Genomic DNA, 16,111 nt, shown 5'->3' on the forward strand with positions numbered 1-16,111 from the left:
ACTGCTTATTACCATACTATGTTAACGCTGTTTTCCAAATACAATATTTAATAATAATCATATGCAAATTAACTGTTGCCTTTTAATAAACTTATTCATGATTACTAATTTTATTTCTAACCAAAGCTAACAAAGTGCACCATCATCCATTATATGTACCAGAAGAGGAAGAGCTTAAATTAACTTGAAATACACAGTGCCAGAGAATATGTATTTATTCCCTCCAACACTTATTTCTTTTATTCAAAGGAAGAGTCAGGAGAAGTTTAAATAAAATTGTTCCCTTTCAGGTGTTTAACCTCAAGCAAATCTGGTTCACAGGTTACAGCCCAATGCTACCCAATACATAAAGCATTCTAAAATAAATAAATTAGTTATAAAATGCACCAGCAAGAGAAATAAATGACTTCCTTGAACATTTTCATAACTTGCAACAAGACATCAATTACTGTAGCTGGTCTTGCAAGTTAATAATTCACAGTGATGGACTAGTCATACATGCCAGCCAGCTGAACATTATACTTTGACTCTAGGGGGGAAAAGTGTAACAGGTCTTAATTATGCTTTGCGCAACCTCAGAGACAGTCAAACTTCAATAATGAAGTGTTTCAACCTGGACAAATTTTTAAAATAGGATTAACAACAATTTAAGAGTAAAAAGTCTTCACTGGTCTCCATAATCCCACATAAGTGGGACATCCTCTTACAAGAGCACATTGCCTCAAGTCATTTCTCTAAAACAGTCCTAAATTGCTATTTTAGAAATATACATTTTGTTGGCAGGTTACAGAATGGTAGCCGTGTTAATCTGTATCAGCAAAAACAACAAGGAGTACTTGTGGCACCTTAGAGACTAACAAATTTATTTGGGTATAAGCTTTCGTGGGCTAAAACCCATTTCATCACACCTACTCTACTCAAGCATGAAAAACTGATTTAAATTACATGTGAGCGTGCCTGTCTTATGTTGTTTCTATAACTTCACAAAAAACATAAATGATGGAACAATTTCTTGCTTCCAGAGCACATCAAGCTAATTTGCATAGACTTATTTCAATTCCACTCAACACCATGAATTTCTGTATGAGCGAAACAGCCAACCAACATTTCAGTCTCTTGAGCTTATTTTCTAAATAAAAATAAAAAGAACAGTTTCTTTCCTTCTGGAGTTCTGATGTTCACCTATAGCATCTCCATTCCCTGTTACATTTACAGGTGTTGTGAAAGATATTTACTTTGTGTATCATTTTGATCAGAATTGTGGCAAGTGTTGTTTGTACTGACACAAATCTAGGCTGTTCAGTAATAACATTGTTGTACCCAAAATGAAGTAGCTATTTCAAGCCATTACACTCAAAGTTCCTAAAAGTTTTACAAAACTAATTGATTACAGCTTATGAGAGAACCTAATATGAATAGCATTTCTAGCAGACTCCCACTGGGAATCATATTACCTTGCTCCAGGGGAGTGGAAAAAAAAAAAAGTCACCACATTTGATGAGTATTGTGGCCATCTAATAAATTATGATTTAGGAGTTTTATCCTCACAATACCCTTATGAGGTAAGTAAATATTCTCCTCAATTTATAGGTGGGGAAACTCAGGCACAGAGTAGATTACATGACTTTCCCAAGGTCATAAAGAAAGTGTGTAGCTAAGCTAGGAACTGAACTCAAGTCTTCTGGGTCCCAGTTCAGGGCCCTAGCCTCTGGACTATTCTTCCTTGTGCTCCTAGGCAGGGCCGGCTCCAGCTTTTTTTGCCTCCCCAAGCAGACAAGAAAAAAAAAAATCCGCAATGGGCGACACTTCGGAAGCTGCTGTATCGCGCTGCTTCATTTTTCGGTGGCAATTCGTCAGCCAGTGCTTCCTTCCGAGAGGGACTCACTGCCAAATTGCCGCCAAAGAGCCGGACGTGCTGCCCTCTTCCATGGGCCGCCCCAAGCACCCGCTTGCTGTGCTGGTACCTGGAGCCGACCCTGCTCCTAGGATGCAATCCTGGAACTTGAAATGATCCCAGAAACCAAGATGCCTAGTTACTTGCTTGCTTTCCCCCTGCCATACATAAGTACCAAACACTGAAGCCACTCTTTGGGCCCTCACCCCTTTTTGAAGTTATTATATTCATAACTACCCCATAGTCTCCTGCTGCCTTTGTTTTCCTGAATAAGGTACCAGCTACAGTTCAATTTATTTTCTTATTAATTTTTGCTAGATGCATCACCATGTTTCCTAACACTGGAAATCTAAGTGCTAGCTTTCTGTAAAGGGCAAGTCTACGCTTAAAACGCTGCAGCGGTGTAGTTAATCCACTGGCGGTGTAGTTAGTCCACCTCCACGAGAGGCGGTGGCTATGTCGACAGGAGAAGCTCTCCCGTTGACACAGCACTGCCTACACCGAGGATTAGGGTGGCAACCCTAAGCAACACACTTATATCGATGCAAGTTTATAGCGTAGACTTGGCCTAATTTACTGCAGAATAGTTTGCTAGTACATCCTCCTGTCTCAGGGCCTATCCTCATAGGTTGATCAACAGTGGGTAACACTACAACCAAGACCAAACTATGCTATGAGAAAAAGGTCTGCCATGTAATATGACCCCCCTCACCCTCCATCCCCAACATGTGCAAACAGTCCTTTGGTGTCATCTAGGAGACAAACAACTAAGAGTAGGATTAAATAGTCAATTTTCAACATGGCAGAAGGTAAAAGTGGGGTGCCTCAAAGTTTTGTAGTAGGTCCAGTGTTGTTATACACACAAACATATATATTAATATATTTATTAATTATGGAAAGGAGAGGTGAGTAGGCAAGTAGCAAAATTAGCAGATGACACAAAGCTATCCAGGTTATTTGGGACCACAAGGGACCTAAGGAACTTCAGAAAAACCTAAGCATGCTAAATGACTGTATAACATGGTGCTCAATGAAGTTTTATGTTGATAAATGCAAAGTTCTGAACACTTGAGAGAAAAATGTAAACTACTTGTATACTTTACAAGATTCTAAACTAACTGCATCAATTCAGGAAAGAGACAACAGTGCAGATAGCTCACTGAAGGTCTGTGCTTAGTGTTTAGTTACTGTCAAAAAATATTTAGGTTGCATAAAGAATGGGGTAGAGAATATTATAAATGTCTTTCTATAGAATAGGACAGTGCAGCCTCACTGCGAATATTGTGAGTTGTGATGGTTACCCCATCCTGAAAAGATATTCTAGAACTAAAGGCATTCAGAATGACCAAGGACATGGAAAAACTCATATATGAAGAGTCATTAAAAAAATTGAGATCATTTACCTTAGAAAATAGATGAATAAGAAGAGATGAGATACAAATTATATAAAATAATCAATAATCTAGAGAAAGCAGATCTCCCTACCTTTTAACACTGAAAAAAAAAAAGAGACATTAATTTAAATTGAAAGGTGCCAAATTCAAAAATGACAACATTTTTTCACATAACTTCTAGTCAGACTGCGGAACTAATGGCCACAGTAAGTCATTGGGGACAAGAACTTAGATTAACATTACAACCACTCTAGTAGGATAATTCCTATGTTCCTACTTGCAGATTTGGATCTGATGTTGCTCGTTCCTTCTTCCAAATAATTGAAGCTACATTACAGCACTGAGACCTGCTGTGCCTCACTCATTACCTTTCTCTGAGGAGTGCTTCCATGACTTTTGGAGCCTTAAATTCTATATTCAGGTCAGTAACAGAGTTCCAATGACTGGGTGAAATCCTGGCCACATTGCATGCAATAGATTTTGTGCTACTGAAGTCAATAGCTCCAGGATTTTATTAGGCTCTGGGGTGGGGCCAGAAATGAGGGGTTCAGGGTGCAGGAGGGGGCTCTGGGGTGGGGTAGGTGACTGAGGTGCCGGGGGGGCAGGTAAGGGCATGTGGGAAAGAGTATGGACCCTGGGAGGGGGCACAGGGAATGCACGCCAGGCGGCGCTTACCTCAGGCGGCTCCTGGAAGTGGCTGGCATGTCCTTCTGACTCCTAGGCAGAGGGGAGGCCTGGGGGCTCTGCACGCTGCTTCCTTCCACAGGTGCTACCCATTCATCTCCCATTGGCCGCGGTTCCCAGCCAATGGGAGCTGTGGAGCTGGCACTTGGGGTGGCGCCTGTGGACAGGGGCAGCGCGTCGAGCCCTCCCGCCCACCCTTGCACCGAGGAGCTGGAGGGATGTGGTGGCCGCTTCTGGGAGCTGCACTGACCCAGCCACTGGGGCCAAGTGGACTTTTAATGGTTCGGTCAGCTGTGTTCTGCTGACTGGAGCCATCAGGGTCCGTTTGCAACTGGGTGTTCTGGTCAAAAACTGGACGCCTGGCAACCCTACAGTAGCACAGGTTCTAATATCTTCTCTTTGCTAAGGCAGAACTTGTATTTATGTGAACTGTACTGTACTGAACAGGAGCTATCTGCACCTGTTCTACACTTAAACCTCAGCCTCCTTCACAGGGGGGAAAAAAATATGTTTTACAATTCTTTTACCCCAGTCACAACCCCTTTGCCACAGGATTCCATCTCACACATTAGACTTCACATATCCATCACTAAAGGCAAAGACTGCTCTCATATCCCATCTCAAAAAGACTCCTCCACCCCATGTCACATTACTGAAAACCTACAGAACTCAGCACTGAGATGAGGCATACGGGATGCGTGCATCTCTTTCCTTTGATCTTACACCTCCATGGAGAGCAAGCCCTCCTTCTCCAAGGACCCTAGACGTGATAAACTCTGCCAAGTATCTCCAACTGATCTCTGCACCATTCAGTACAGCTACACCTAACATAGCTGAAGTGCATGAAGATAATTACCATTGGTTATTGCCAGCTGCAGAAGGGTAGAGTTAAGGTTGCATTAGTATGTACTTTGACTCTGAATTTCCTTGTTTTCTGAAGTTTGAGTTTCACTGAACTCACTATCTAGAAAGGCACAAGACACCACCAGGCAACCTTAACTGCGTTAACCAAGTTTTCTGTCAGTGACTATTATACTATTGAAAGCCAATATAAGCTAGTTACACAATTAGAGCTGTGTGAACAACTGATTGTTTTTTGGGGTGTGTGTCGGGGGGAGGTCTTGGGGGCAGGCAGCAAAGGCCAGCAAACAAAAAAATCACTTTGGGTCAAACAAAAATGTTTCATTCAACCTAAAATGAAATGATTAGTTCTGAGCTTTATTGACCTTTTATTTTTTTACATTTAGATAAAAAATAAGTAAATTTTGAAACAGACATTTTGAATCACAACAGTTAAATGTTTTGTTTTGACTTTTTGAAACAAACGTTTTGACTTTAAAAAAACGGATTTGTTGAGTTCAACATGAATTTGCAAAATATTTCGGTCAACCCAAATCTCCTTTTTATTCTGGGCAAAAAGAGAAAGTTTTGTGTACAAAATTTCATCCAGCTCTAGCTACAATCTGCTTTTAAAAAGGCACATCTGCCTGTAGTTTATTTCCCTTTATTGTATTTCTGTTTATTTTTTTTAACATCTCCTTAGTTGCCTCTTACTCCCATTGATTTTTCTCTCCTTATCCACTTGGCAAATTTTGATGTTTTTCCCCCTCTTATCTTTTGAATGAATCAGAAAGTAAGAAGACAATAAACTAGCATATGTACAGTAAAGTGAACTTGGATTTTTCTATATCATCTATCACAGGACTTCTCAGGCAGACGGCAAAGAATATCTTGGTTTTATATGTAACTGATCATTTTGGTAGACTACTACGAATCTTTCATTTAGAACAGTGTGATCTCATGCTGAAGATCTGCTATTATAGTAAGTTGATCAGCCTGCCTTGGGCTTTGATTGATTATTATTTATAAATAGTAGAGGGAATTGGAGGGGATGCTTTTATCTGGAAGACTGAATATGTCTGACGAAAAGAAAAAAATATTAACTGCTTCAGTGATCTTAAATTGCTTCGTTAAGTACACAACAATTAAATGCTCCAATAACTGCTTTAATGTGAACAGAGGGGGGAAAGTACTCTAGAAGAATAGATTTATTGAGCCAATTAAAAATATATAAGTTGTAGTTAGATATACAAAAATATGACCAAAGTCCTCACTGGATAAACTGAGGTAGAAAGCATCACCAGAAAATCTTCAGATATGGAAACAGATGTTGTTGGAAGATGCAATTTTTGCTGTTGTGTTGAGAAATGTGGCAGATGTGTAGACACCTTTGCTTGCTGTCTCACAATTACCAATTAATACAGGGCATCTTTAGATAAATGCATCTAAATTACCCCTAGACTTAAAGGAGGCCATGTTCAATGAAGAAATAGTAAACAAAGAACTGGTGCAAAGACGAAGGGACAAATTCTGCCTCTCTTACATGGAGTAGTACCTCACTCCTAGCTTCCAATGGTACTACTATGGAACTGGGTTCTACACCACATGAGTACAAGGGCCAGGATTTGACTGTCATGGGTAAATGTGGGGAGCAAGTTAATTACTGCTAAGGCAGCTTAAGTCATCTTGCATTGATGAATACAATATAATAAAGGGAAATAAACTACAGGGAGATATGCTCTTTAAAAGCAGATTGTAGCTAGAGTTCAATTTTAATAAATGCAAAGTAATGCACATTGGAAAAAATAATCCTGACTATATATATAAAATGATGGGGTCTAAATTAACTGTTACCACTCAAGAAAGATCTTGGGAGTCATTGTGGATAGTTCTCTGAAAACATCTACTCAATGTGCAGCAGCAGTCAAAAAAGCAAACAGAATATTGGGAATCATTAAGAAAGGGATAGATAATAAGATGGAAAATATCATATTGCCTCTGTATAAATCCATGATATACCCACATCTTGAATACTGTGTGCAAATGTGGTTGCCCCATCTCAAAAAAGATATTGGAATTGGAAAAGGTTCGGAAAAGGGTAACAAAAATGATTAGTGGTATGGAACGGCTTCCGTACGGGGAGAGATTAATAAGACTGGGACTTTTCAGCTTGGAAAAGAGACGACTAAGCGTGGATATGATAGAGGTCTATAAAATCATGCCTAGTGTGAAGAAAGTGAATAAGGCAGTGTTATTTACTCCTTCTCATAATGCAAGAACTAGAGGTCACCAAATAAAGTTAATAGGCAGCAGGTGTAAAAACAAACAACAGGAAGTATTTCTTCACATAACGCAGAGTCAGTCTGTGGAACTCTTTGCCAGAGGATGTTGTGAAGGCCAAGACTGTAACAGGGTTAAAAAAAGAACTAGGTAAGTTCATGGAGGAAGGTCCATCAATGGCTACTAGCCAAGATGGGCAGGAATGGCGTCCATAGTCTTTATTGGCCAGAAGCTGGGAATGGGCAACAGGGATGGATCACTTGATTACTTGCTCGGTTCATTCCCTCTGGGGCACCTGGCATTGGCCTGTTGGAAGACGGGATACTGGGCTAGATGGACCTCTGGTCTGTCCCAGTATGGTTGCTCTTACGTTGTTACAAAGTGCTGGTGCACAAGCCAATGCACCATAATGAAGAATTCAGTCCCCTTTCTCAGAGTTACTGAAGCAAAACAACTCTAAATCCATTTAATGGCAAGTCAGTGGGTGTTTAAGTTTTCCCCCCTTGACAGATATGGCAATATGAAAGTTGTGTACATGGATTAAATCCATGGAAGGAAAGGCAATAATGTGGGAGGCCTAAGGAAACTGAAGTCTCTCTCAAGCATTCTCGTCAAGGTTAAACCCAGTAAGGGAGAATTCACACTTTAGATCTAAGGAACCCTACTTCACATATGGGACTGCATTGTAAGAGTATTTGCAGTCCAGTCTGGTTAAGTGTCAAGATCTTCCCGGAAGGAACTGAGTGCCCTTTCCCTTTATCATGTATGAAGGATTAAAAGATGTCAGCAACTCACAGGGAATTCTTAGCACTTTACAGTATTAAGTCCTTGTTCAGTGAATGCCCAGCATAACTGTTACATTAAAATGAACAACTGCAGGAGTTAAGTACAGCACCACAACAGATCTGTATTTCTCTCTCCCTCCATGTTAGTTTTAGTTAGCATTTTAGTATTTGCATAAACTAACTAAAATATGGCTATATTGTTTAACTTTCTTCTAGCTTGAATTCTAATCAACAACACAGAAGACCATTCCTTTGGAGAGAATATATCTTAAAAATGGAAAATATTTCTTATAAAAAGCTAGCTTTTTAAGATAATGTGCTAGTAGGCCAATAACCTTTTGACAAAAAAATCCCACAACATTTATTGTATTTAATGCATTAGCTTCCCAAGAGACACAGATACAAAATGAAAAAAAAATGCCCCCCTCCCATCCCTTTGAAAGAGAATCTGTCTGACTGCTTTGCAATCTTGCAACAATTGATACAGATCAGTAGCATCAAAATGGAAATCTTAGATTCAGTTTTTATTATACTAATATAGCTATATTCTGCAGCTATCTTCATTTATTCATATAAATTTATGAAATAAAGATCTATGGACACGTGACATGACACTTGAAATTTTAATTACTTCACAAAGGTGGTCAAACAGAGAATATAGTTATTGTAGAGCCCTGTGATGACAGGAATGGCCACTCTGCCAAGTACCATGACTAGGTACTTTTCAACCACACAATTTCTGGCACAAGTGGCTCTGCTTTGATTTTATCTGGGATGAAATGAGTGACAGGATATGGAGTACAATATAAGTATGTGTGAGTGAGTGAGAGAGAGACACAATCAGTCCAATCCACCAAAAGCAGAATCACACTTTTGTTTTTGAAGCACTGTAATGTAGTGTAGATTTACTGATTAGAGCACTGCTGAATAAAGTCATTGGAGTACAAGTTGTATGGGCTGTCTTATTTTCTGGATTTATGGCTGATATATCTTCACCCTACCAGGGCAGACTTTAGGAACTGTGGGGCCCGATTCGAATACCCAGTGGTGGTCCGGGTCTTCGGCAGCACTTCGGCAGTGGGGGGGGGGGGAGGAGGGGGCTTCCCTCCGCCACCGAAATGCCGCTGAAGACCCAGAGCGAATGAAGAGCTCCTCCACCACCGAAGTCCCGGACCGCTGCCAGGTGAGTAAAAAAAAATTAAAAAAAATAAGGTGCCGGCTAAGGCACAGGGCCCTCTTTCGTGTGGGGCCCGATTCCAGGGAAACAGGGAAAATTGGCCTAAAGCTAGCCTTGCCCCCTACTTCCCCCCAAAAAACACAACAAAAATGTTATCTGACTCAGGAACCATTACATAAATTTCCTACAGGTATTGTAATTCAACCCACTTGCATTGCTGTATATGGTTAATACTCTCTTTTTGGACACCTCCATTCTAAAACCTACATAACTCTTTCCATACCTTCTCTGTGATAACTGTAATGTGCATGTGCGTGAGCGTGAACACACACACACACACACACAGTATAGAACGAGCTAAATAAACTCCTTAATGCAACTTGCTGAGTTATCACTGTCATTTTGTATGTGTCTCATTTTCTTTTCACTAAGCATAGAACTTTGCAGTTTTTACAGCTAGTATTACTATAGGAGTCCCAGCAACAACAGCTGCACATAAATTTGTTGTGTTTGTTTTTTTTAAATACCTAGGAAGCTACATAAACAAACCAAAAGCTATATTGAAAGAACAATGTGGTAAGGTCGCAAAGTCAAGCACTCAAGAGTTAGGAACTGCCAAAATTAAGTTCTCCTATGGTACCTTAATTCTGTCCTCTTGGACACATGCAGTATGATACAATCTTTAATTACATGATCACATACTACTTTTTCCATAGGACTCCTCCTTCATTCAGTTCATAGGAGGCACTGTGCAGTGTTCAAGGAATGAGATGGCTGTTTAGTATTGCTTTCACCATGTAAAGTAATACAAGAATTCTCAAATATAATGTTTCATTGAAGTTTTTTACATATACTGTTTTTCATATAAAGAAAAATTATAAAGAGTCACCACTGATGATAGTATCATATACATATGCAACTAGATACACAAACATAATTATGTTATTTACACATATAAAATATGATAATTCATAGTGAATAAGTTCTGTTCAGTTTATCTGGATATGCAAAGTACCAGATACCAGTACAGGTGTGTGACTATTTAAGGAAAGATTTTAAAAAACAGGTGCTTAATGTTAGGCTCTAAGTCAGGGGTCGGCAACCTTTCAGAAGTGGTGTGCCAAGTCTTCATTTATTCACTCTAATTTAAGGTCTTGCGTCCCAGTAATACATTTTAATGTTTTTAGAAGGTCTCTTTCTCTAAGTCTATAATATACAACTAAACTATTGTTGTATGTAAAGTAAATAAGGTTTTTAAAATGTTTAAGAAGCTTCATTTAAAATTAAATTAAAATCCAGAGCCCCCCGGACCAGTGGCCAGGACCCGGGCAGTGTGAGTGCCACTGAAAATCAGCTAGCATGCCACCTTCGGCACGCGTGCGATAGGTTGCCTACCCCTGCTCTAAGTCCATATTTAGGCATCTGTTTCTGGTAAGCTCTTAAGCACGGAGCTCTGCACCTTGAGGAGAAACTGTACAAGGTCACGCACAAAGTGAATTTCACCCATAAGTGTGCTGTTACAAAGTTAATGGAACAAAGTATATGGCCTATGAAATATATGGATTATCAAATGCTCTTTTCTACAGCAAGTTTTTCAAATATGCCAGAGACATTTCTTTGCAGGTGAGTAATTCCCTAGCAAATTTGAAATTTTGAAAAGATGACACTTTAGTCACGTGTGAACAAAATGTTTGAAAAGCTAAGGGTAACAGTTTCCACATCACGATCAATCAGAAGTGGCTAAATAGAATATTGGCAAGCTACCTGCAGCCCCCAAAATAAAATTCAGCTTTGGCTAAAAATAAGCACAAGACATTTAGGTAATTTTCAATAAAGCTATTAAAGGCGTGTAAATAAAGGCTTATAATAAGTGCCTTCACAATAACAACATCACTAGCACAATGCTATAATGAGTGGCCATAGGTTTACTTGTACCTGAGAAATGCAGTAAGAGGGCCCAACCCTGAAGAGCAATGGTCTCCAACAGAAAGTGAAGAGACTCAACACCTCAAAGGAGGTGCTAGACAACCACTTTCATACAAGAGCTGACATCAGAGTCAGAATTCGTGCAGCTAAGAGGTTGCTCTAGGAAAGTAATACTCTCACTATGTAGTATTTTGACTACAGTCAAATATAGCAAATAAGGGACATGGGATCTATGGAGAGTAAATGGGGCTGGAAGAATATCACTTGTGCATTAGCAAGTATTCCCCATATATAGAAAGTGAATGATTTACTCACATATATTAAAATGGACCACAGGATGAAACAGGCTTAACCTCAAGATATAAGGTGTACATAAAGGATGGATGGCCTACTTCTGCCAGATTTTCTGTGTCACCTTAGACAAGTCACTTACCTGCGTTGTGTAGTACTGTAGATAGTATATACCTACCTACCTGTGCGTAGGAGACACTCAAAAATTGCAAAGAACTTTGAAACACACCCCCAGATTAGAATTCAGAACTAGCATAGCCATAAGAGTATATAAATGGGAATGCATGAAACAATTAGCCAAAATTTTATGCTTAAAATATCCACTCTAAACACTGTTCCCATTGAGGAGGAAAACATTACCTCCTTTATTATGGCTCAACAATTACATGAACAAGCCTTTCCGTTACTGATAATACAAGTTAAAAATCTAGATGAAATTGATCTGATTTCATCCTTGAGAATGATTTACATAAATGTATTTAAAAGACCTGGATAGCCATCTTTTCCTTAAATTGATAATGACACTCAAAGGTATCCCTTGGATGATCAAAGACTCAGTTTTGAACATCAGATTAGAATTAAACTCAAAAGTACAAGGTAGGATATGAAACATACCATAAACTCAATGCCTTATCCATTAAACCATTGTTTATATAAAAAAATTGGTGTTTCCTGTCTTTCTCCCACAGTTACATAGAACATTCCAAGACTGTGCTCTTGATATACTTAGCTACTTACTAGTGATAAAGTGCAGATCTTAAATAGCCAAACCTTAAATATCTAGATTAACCAGAAAAGATACTGTCAACATTAATAACTCTATTTTCTTCTCATTTGTCAGTGTACCTCCACTGACTTCCAGGGAAATATTTCTGATTTAATTCAGAGTGATAGGAGAATCAGTTTTTAAGTAATCTCCTCATCCCCACCACCCTTATTTTACATGTAGATTTGTGACTTTACCCAAATCTTCATGTATATGTTTTTGGTGAGTTTTTTTTAAAAGCAATATTTTTATTGCATCTTGAGATTGTTTTGTAAGCCTGATTTTCTTCATATTTTTATTTTAACCAATGTCATTAGATTAAAACAGTAAAAAAAAAATATTGTTTTAACATTAATGACACTTGCTGAACTCTCACTTGCGGTTTACTGAGCTTTTTAACTTTTCATCGTAACTAAAATAACCTTCAGAGGTAGCTGGTAGGAATATTTTCTACACTGGCAAGGCGAGGTAAAGACACCATATTTTGTCAGTTCTCACGGTCTCCATATTTCCCTCATGGAGCGAGGTAAATCATACGTAGAACCCTGCGTGGATACAAAATTTGTATCCATGGATGTAAAGCTGACTGATATCTTTAGATTTGCGGGGCCTAGATATAAAATTTTGATCTTCATCCATGCACAATCCGCAAAAATGTTCCACAGCCATAAAGCAGATATTTGCAGATTTGCAGGGCTTTAATCATATGGTTGCCACTCACTCACTTGAGGCCAACCTGAATGTAGCTCTTTTAACCATTTATCTATAATTTTATTCCCTTCCCATATGTTGGAAAGAACATAGTGGAAATAGCTGTGCCTTAAGCAAAACCACTTTGCACTGATATATGTCTGACTATCTATGACCTATACCAGGGGTTCTCAATCATCATTGCACCATGACTTCTTCCCCCTCCCCCTGCCGCAGGAAGGTGGACGGAAGACTGAGCCCACCTGAACCCCACCACCCCAGGTGGGGAGGCTTGCCCCATTGTTCCGGGTGGGGGAGGGGCTGAGGTGTTAAAGCTGAAGCCCAAGGGTTTCGGCCACAGGTAGGGGGCCTGTAACCTGAGCTCTGCCGCCCAGGGCTGAAACTCTTTGGCTTTGGTCCTGGATGGCGGGGCTCAGGCTTTGGCATTAGCCCAAGGCAAGTCTAAACCAGCCCTGGTGACCCAATTAAAACTGTCCTGACCCACAGTTTGAGAACTGCTGACCTATATTATAAAAGTGGCCTAAAGATATCATAAGACTTGCTTCATAACAGGGCAATCATCTATTGTTGCTTTTAAAAAGCCCCAAACTCCCCCTCCACAAAACCACAACAGACAACAGTTTTGAAAAACCAGGAAGGGATAAGAGAATGGAAAACGTATTAATCTCTGACTACAGGCTCTTGTCTTGGAAAGTCAAATCTGTGATTAAATAATTTGAGGGAAGAGAACCAGATATTTATCAGAATATTCTGTTCTATGAATTTTTAAACAAAAGAGTGTGCATTACTACACAGCTTCATTTAAAAAAACATACTTAGTTTAATTTTCTCAGGCATGCACGTGCGCGCAAGAGTGTGTCTGTGTATCTCACAGCCTCATCCACCCTTGATTTGTTTAATGGACTTTTCAAAGCACAAAAAAACCTTTCCCAACCAGTAGTTTCATTCTCCACAGGACTTACAGAAATAAGTCCTATAATTATTAAAACAGAAGTCTTTGGGATGCCAAACAAAGTTAAAAGCTATTAATATTTTTGTACACTAAACATATTCTAGATCTACCCCACCAATAGTGAGGGATGTGCATTAGTTGGCGTTCGATGGATTGCACAAAGACAGATTAAAAATAATGCAAAGCAGGGTAGAATGAGGGGAATATTGTGTTTTTTTTAAATGGAGCATAACATTCAGATGTTATCCTGGGTATTCTGGTTTTCTTTATGCATTAAGCTATCAGGACCTAACAGGTGATGGATGGTTCCACGTTGTGCTGCTGTCCCAAATATTTGTGATCTTTGTTCCGACACTGCAAAGCTAGAAGCCTCAAAGGTATGCACAGCTTTCCACAGCCAGTCCCTTTTTGTTACCAAAAGCTATAACCAATGATTGATAGGTTTAATCATCATTTATCTATTCATTCAGGTGTTGGCACTCTTCCTACACATCTGTTATGAAGTGTTTACATCTTTATCATGCGATACAGTATTCTTAAAAACTCTCTTTACATGAGCTAACAAATGTAAAAGACCTAAATTTAAAAGCCAATTTGTAAAAAACGTATTTCTTGATTGTTACATGCTATTTAAAGTTCTAAAGCTTTCCTGTAACAGTTGCTCTTAGCAACTAACATGTTACCATTGTTTAAACAAGGAAATGGATGGACTTAAAACAGTGATATAATTATGATTTTTACAGAACTGTGCATTTAAAGATCTCAAAGTGCTTTACATCATTATTATTATAATATCTTCATTTTTATTCATAAGAGGTGTTAGAAATAAAACTTAGTTTTTGCATCATTTTTTAAACCTTGGGATAATTATTGTATTAGTAGGCTGGTAAATGTACACTGCGAGAGGCTGCTGTTCATTTTACTGAGCTGTCAAGATATGCGTGAGACTTTGAACAAGGGAGATTTCAAATATGGTGTGTTGCACGTTTTAGTGAGCCACACAAGGCAAAAATCTTATGTTGTAAAGAGAATGACACTTTAAAATATATTCAAATTGAAAAAAAGTTTTTCTCCAAATAGGAGACACTTACGAATACACACACACAGACACATATATACAATATATACACATGCAGATACACACATATATACACAGATATGCTCTAAAATAGCCACCCGTTTTAAATACACTACTTCTACACTCATTCTGAAGTGACTTGAAACTGAAACACTTCTAATTAAAATTTTTTGAATTATTTTTCAGTTTTAAGAACTCCTTAAATCTTCAGAGAGTGTGTTAGCTTTGCTGTAGAAAATTATATTGAGAACTCTGAATTGCATCAACAAACACCAGATGTTGGTCCCAGTTTACAGTGAGTCATTGACAAAGTCAGCAAAGAGTCCTGTGGCACCTTACAGACTAACAGACGTATTGGAGTAAGAGCTTTCGTGGGTGAATACCCACTTCATCGGATGAGCTCATGCTCCAATACTTCTGTTAGTCTATCAGGTGCCACAGGACTCTTTGCTGCTTTTATAGATCCAGACTAACAGAGCTACCCCCCGATAACTGACAAAGTCGTAAGGCAAGTACAATAAAAGCCAGGACTCAGATTTACAAACCTATAACGGATGTGGAAATAGCCTCTGTCAAAACCACCATTGGGGCATGAAGAGAAACAATATTTTAATAAAACAGATTTTAAAAAACCACACACCATGTAAAGGGGTGGGCTGGGATGGGGACAAACATGCCACTGGACTAGGTTACACCTACACCCAGATTCAGGAATTTGTTTCACGGGGCTTGGTCTGCACGCTGTGCGAAACCGAGGGAGGTTTCTAAATAACTGAAAAGTGAGTTGGGTTTAAACGACTCACACACACACTGCAATCTATATATGTTCAGCAATAACCAGAGGAAGACTTTCGAACAGATCCCAAACAAGGAATGCGAAGTCAATTGACGTGCAAAGCTCTAACATGCATTAAACGGGGGGGCAGCTACCAAATGATTTCATAGGGCGGGGAGCCCCCCACGGGCACCTGGGCTGCTCGCACAGCGAAGTACCTGATGGCGCTTACCTCCCTCGGCGCGCTCCTGCAGCAGATGCGGACGCCCCCTGCCCCGGCTCCGCTAGACTGGGGTGTCTCCCCGTGCTGGAGCAGCCACTCGTACAAGGACCGCCTCAGGAATTGTTTCTGTGGCGTCCGCCGACGCCTGCATACTCACACGCCTGCCCCGCCCCTCTCGGGGCTACGCCCTCTCCTCCGGACCTGCACTCCGATTGGGCTAGCTCTCCACCCGCTCCTCCTCTAACTCCTCTCGCTCCCCTCAGTCCCGCGCTCGCACTGCCTTGTGGGAATTGTAGTTCTTTGGAACTGCACTACAGGTCCCAGGGGCCCATGCG

The 16,111-nt window shown here is 39.7% G+C and overlaps 1 protein-coding gene across 2 annotated transcripts in view; it reads right to left on the minus strand.

The window, feature by feature from the left end:
* The window catches only part of SERPINI1 (serpin family I member 1), a 79,626-nt gene extending 63,688 nt beyond the window's left edge, over positions 1 to 15,938 (minus strand). The window contains exon 1 of one of the 2 annotated variants that reach the window (XM_032776775.2): positions 15,786 to 15,938. The gene's annotated coding sequence lies outside the window, so the exon portion shown is untranslated. Of the gene's footprint in view, positions 1 to 15,771 lie in introns of both variants that reach the window. The other variant, XM_075068412.1, reaches the window with a different exon arrangement.
* Between the last annotated feature and the right edge of the window lie 173 nt (positions 15,939 to 16,111).

Source organism: Chelonoidis abingdonii, chromosome 8 (assembly GCF_003597395.2).
Source record: "Chelonoidis abingdonii isolate Lonesome George chromosome 8, CheloAbing_2.0, whole genome shotgun sequence".
NCBI classification, from domain to species: Eukaryota; Metazoa; Chordata; order Testudines; family Testudinidae; genus Chelonoidis; species Chelonoidis abingdonii.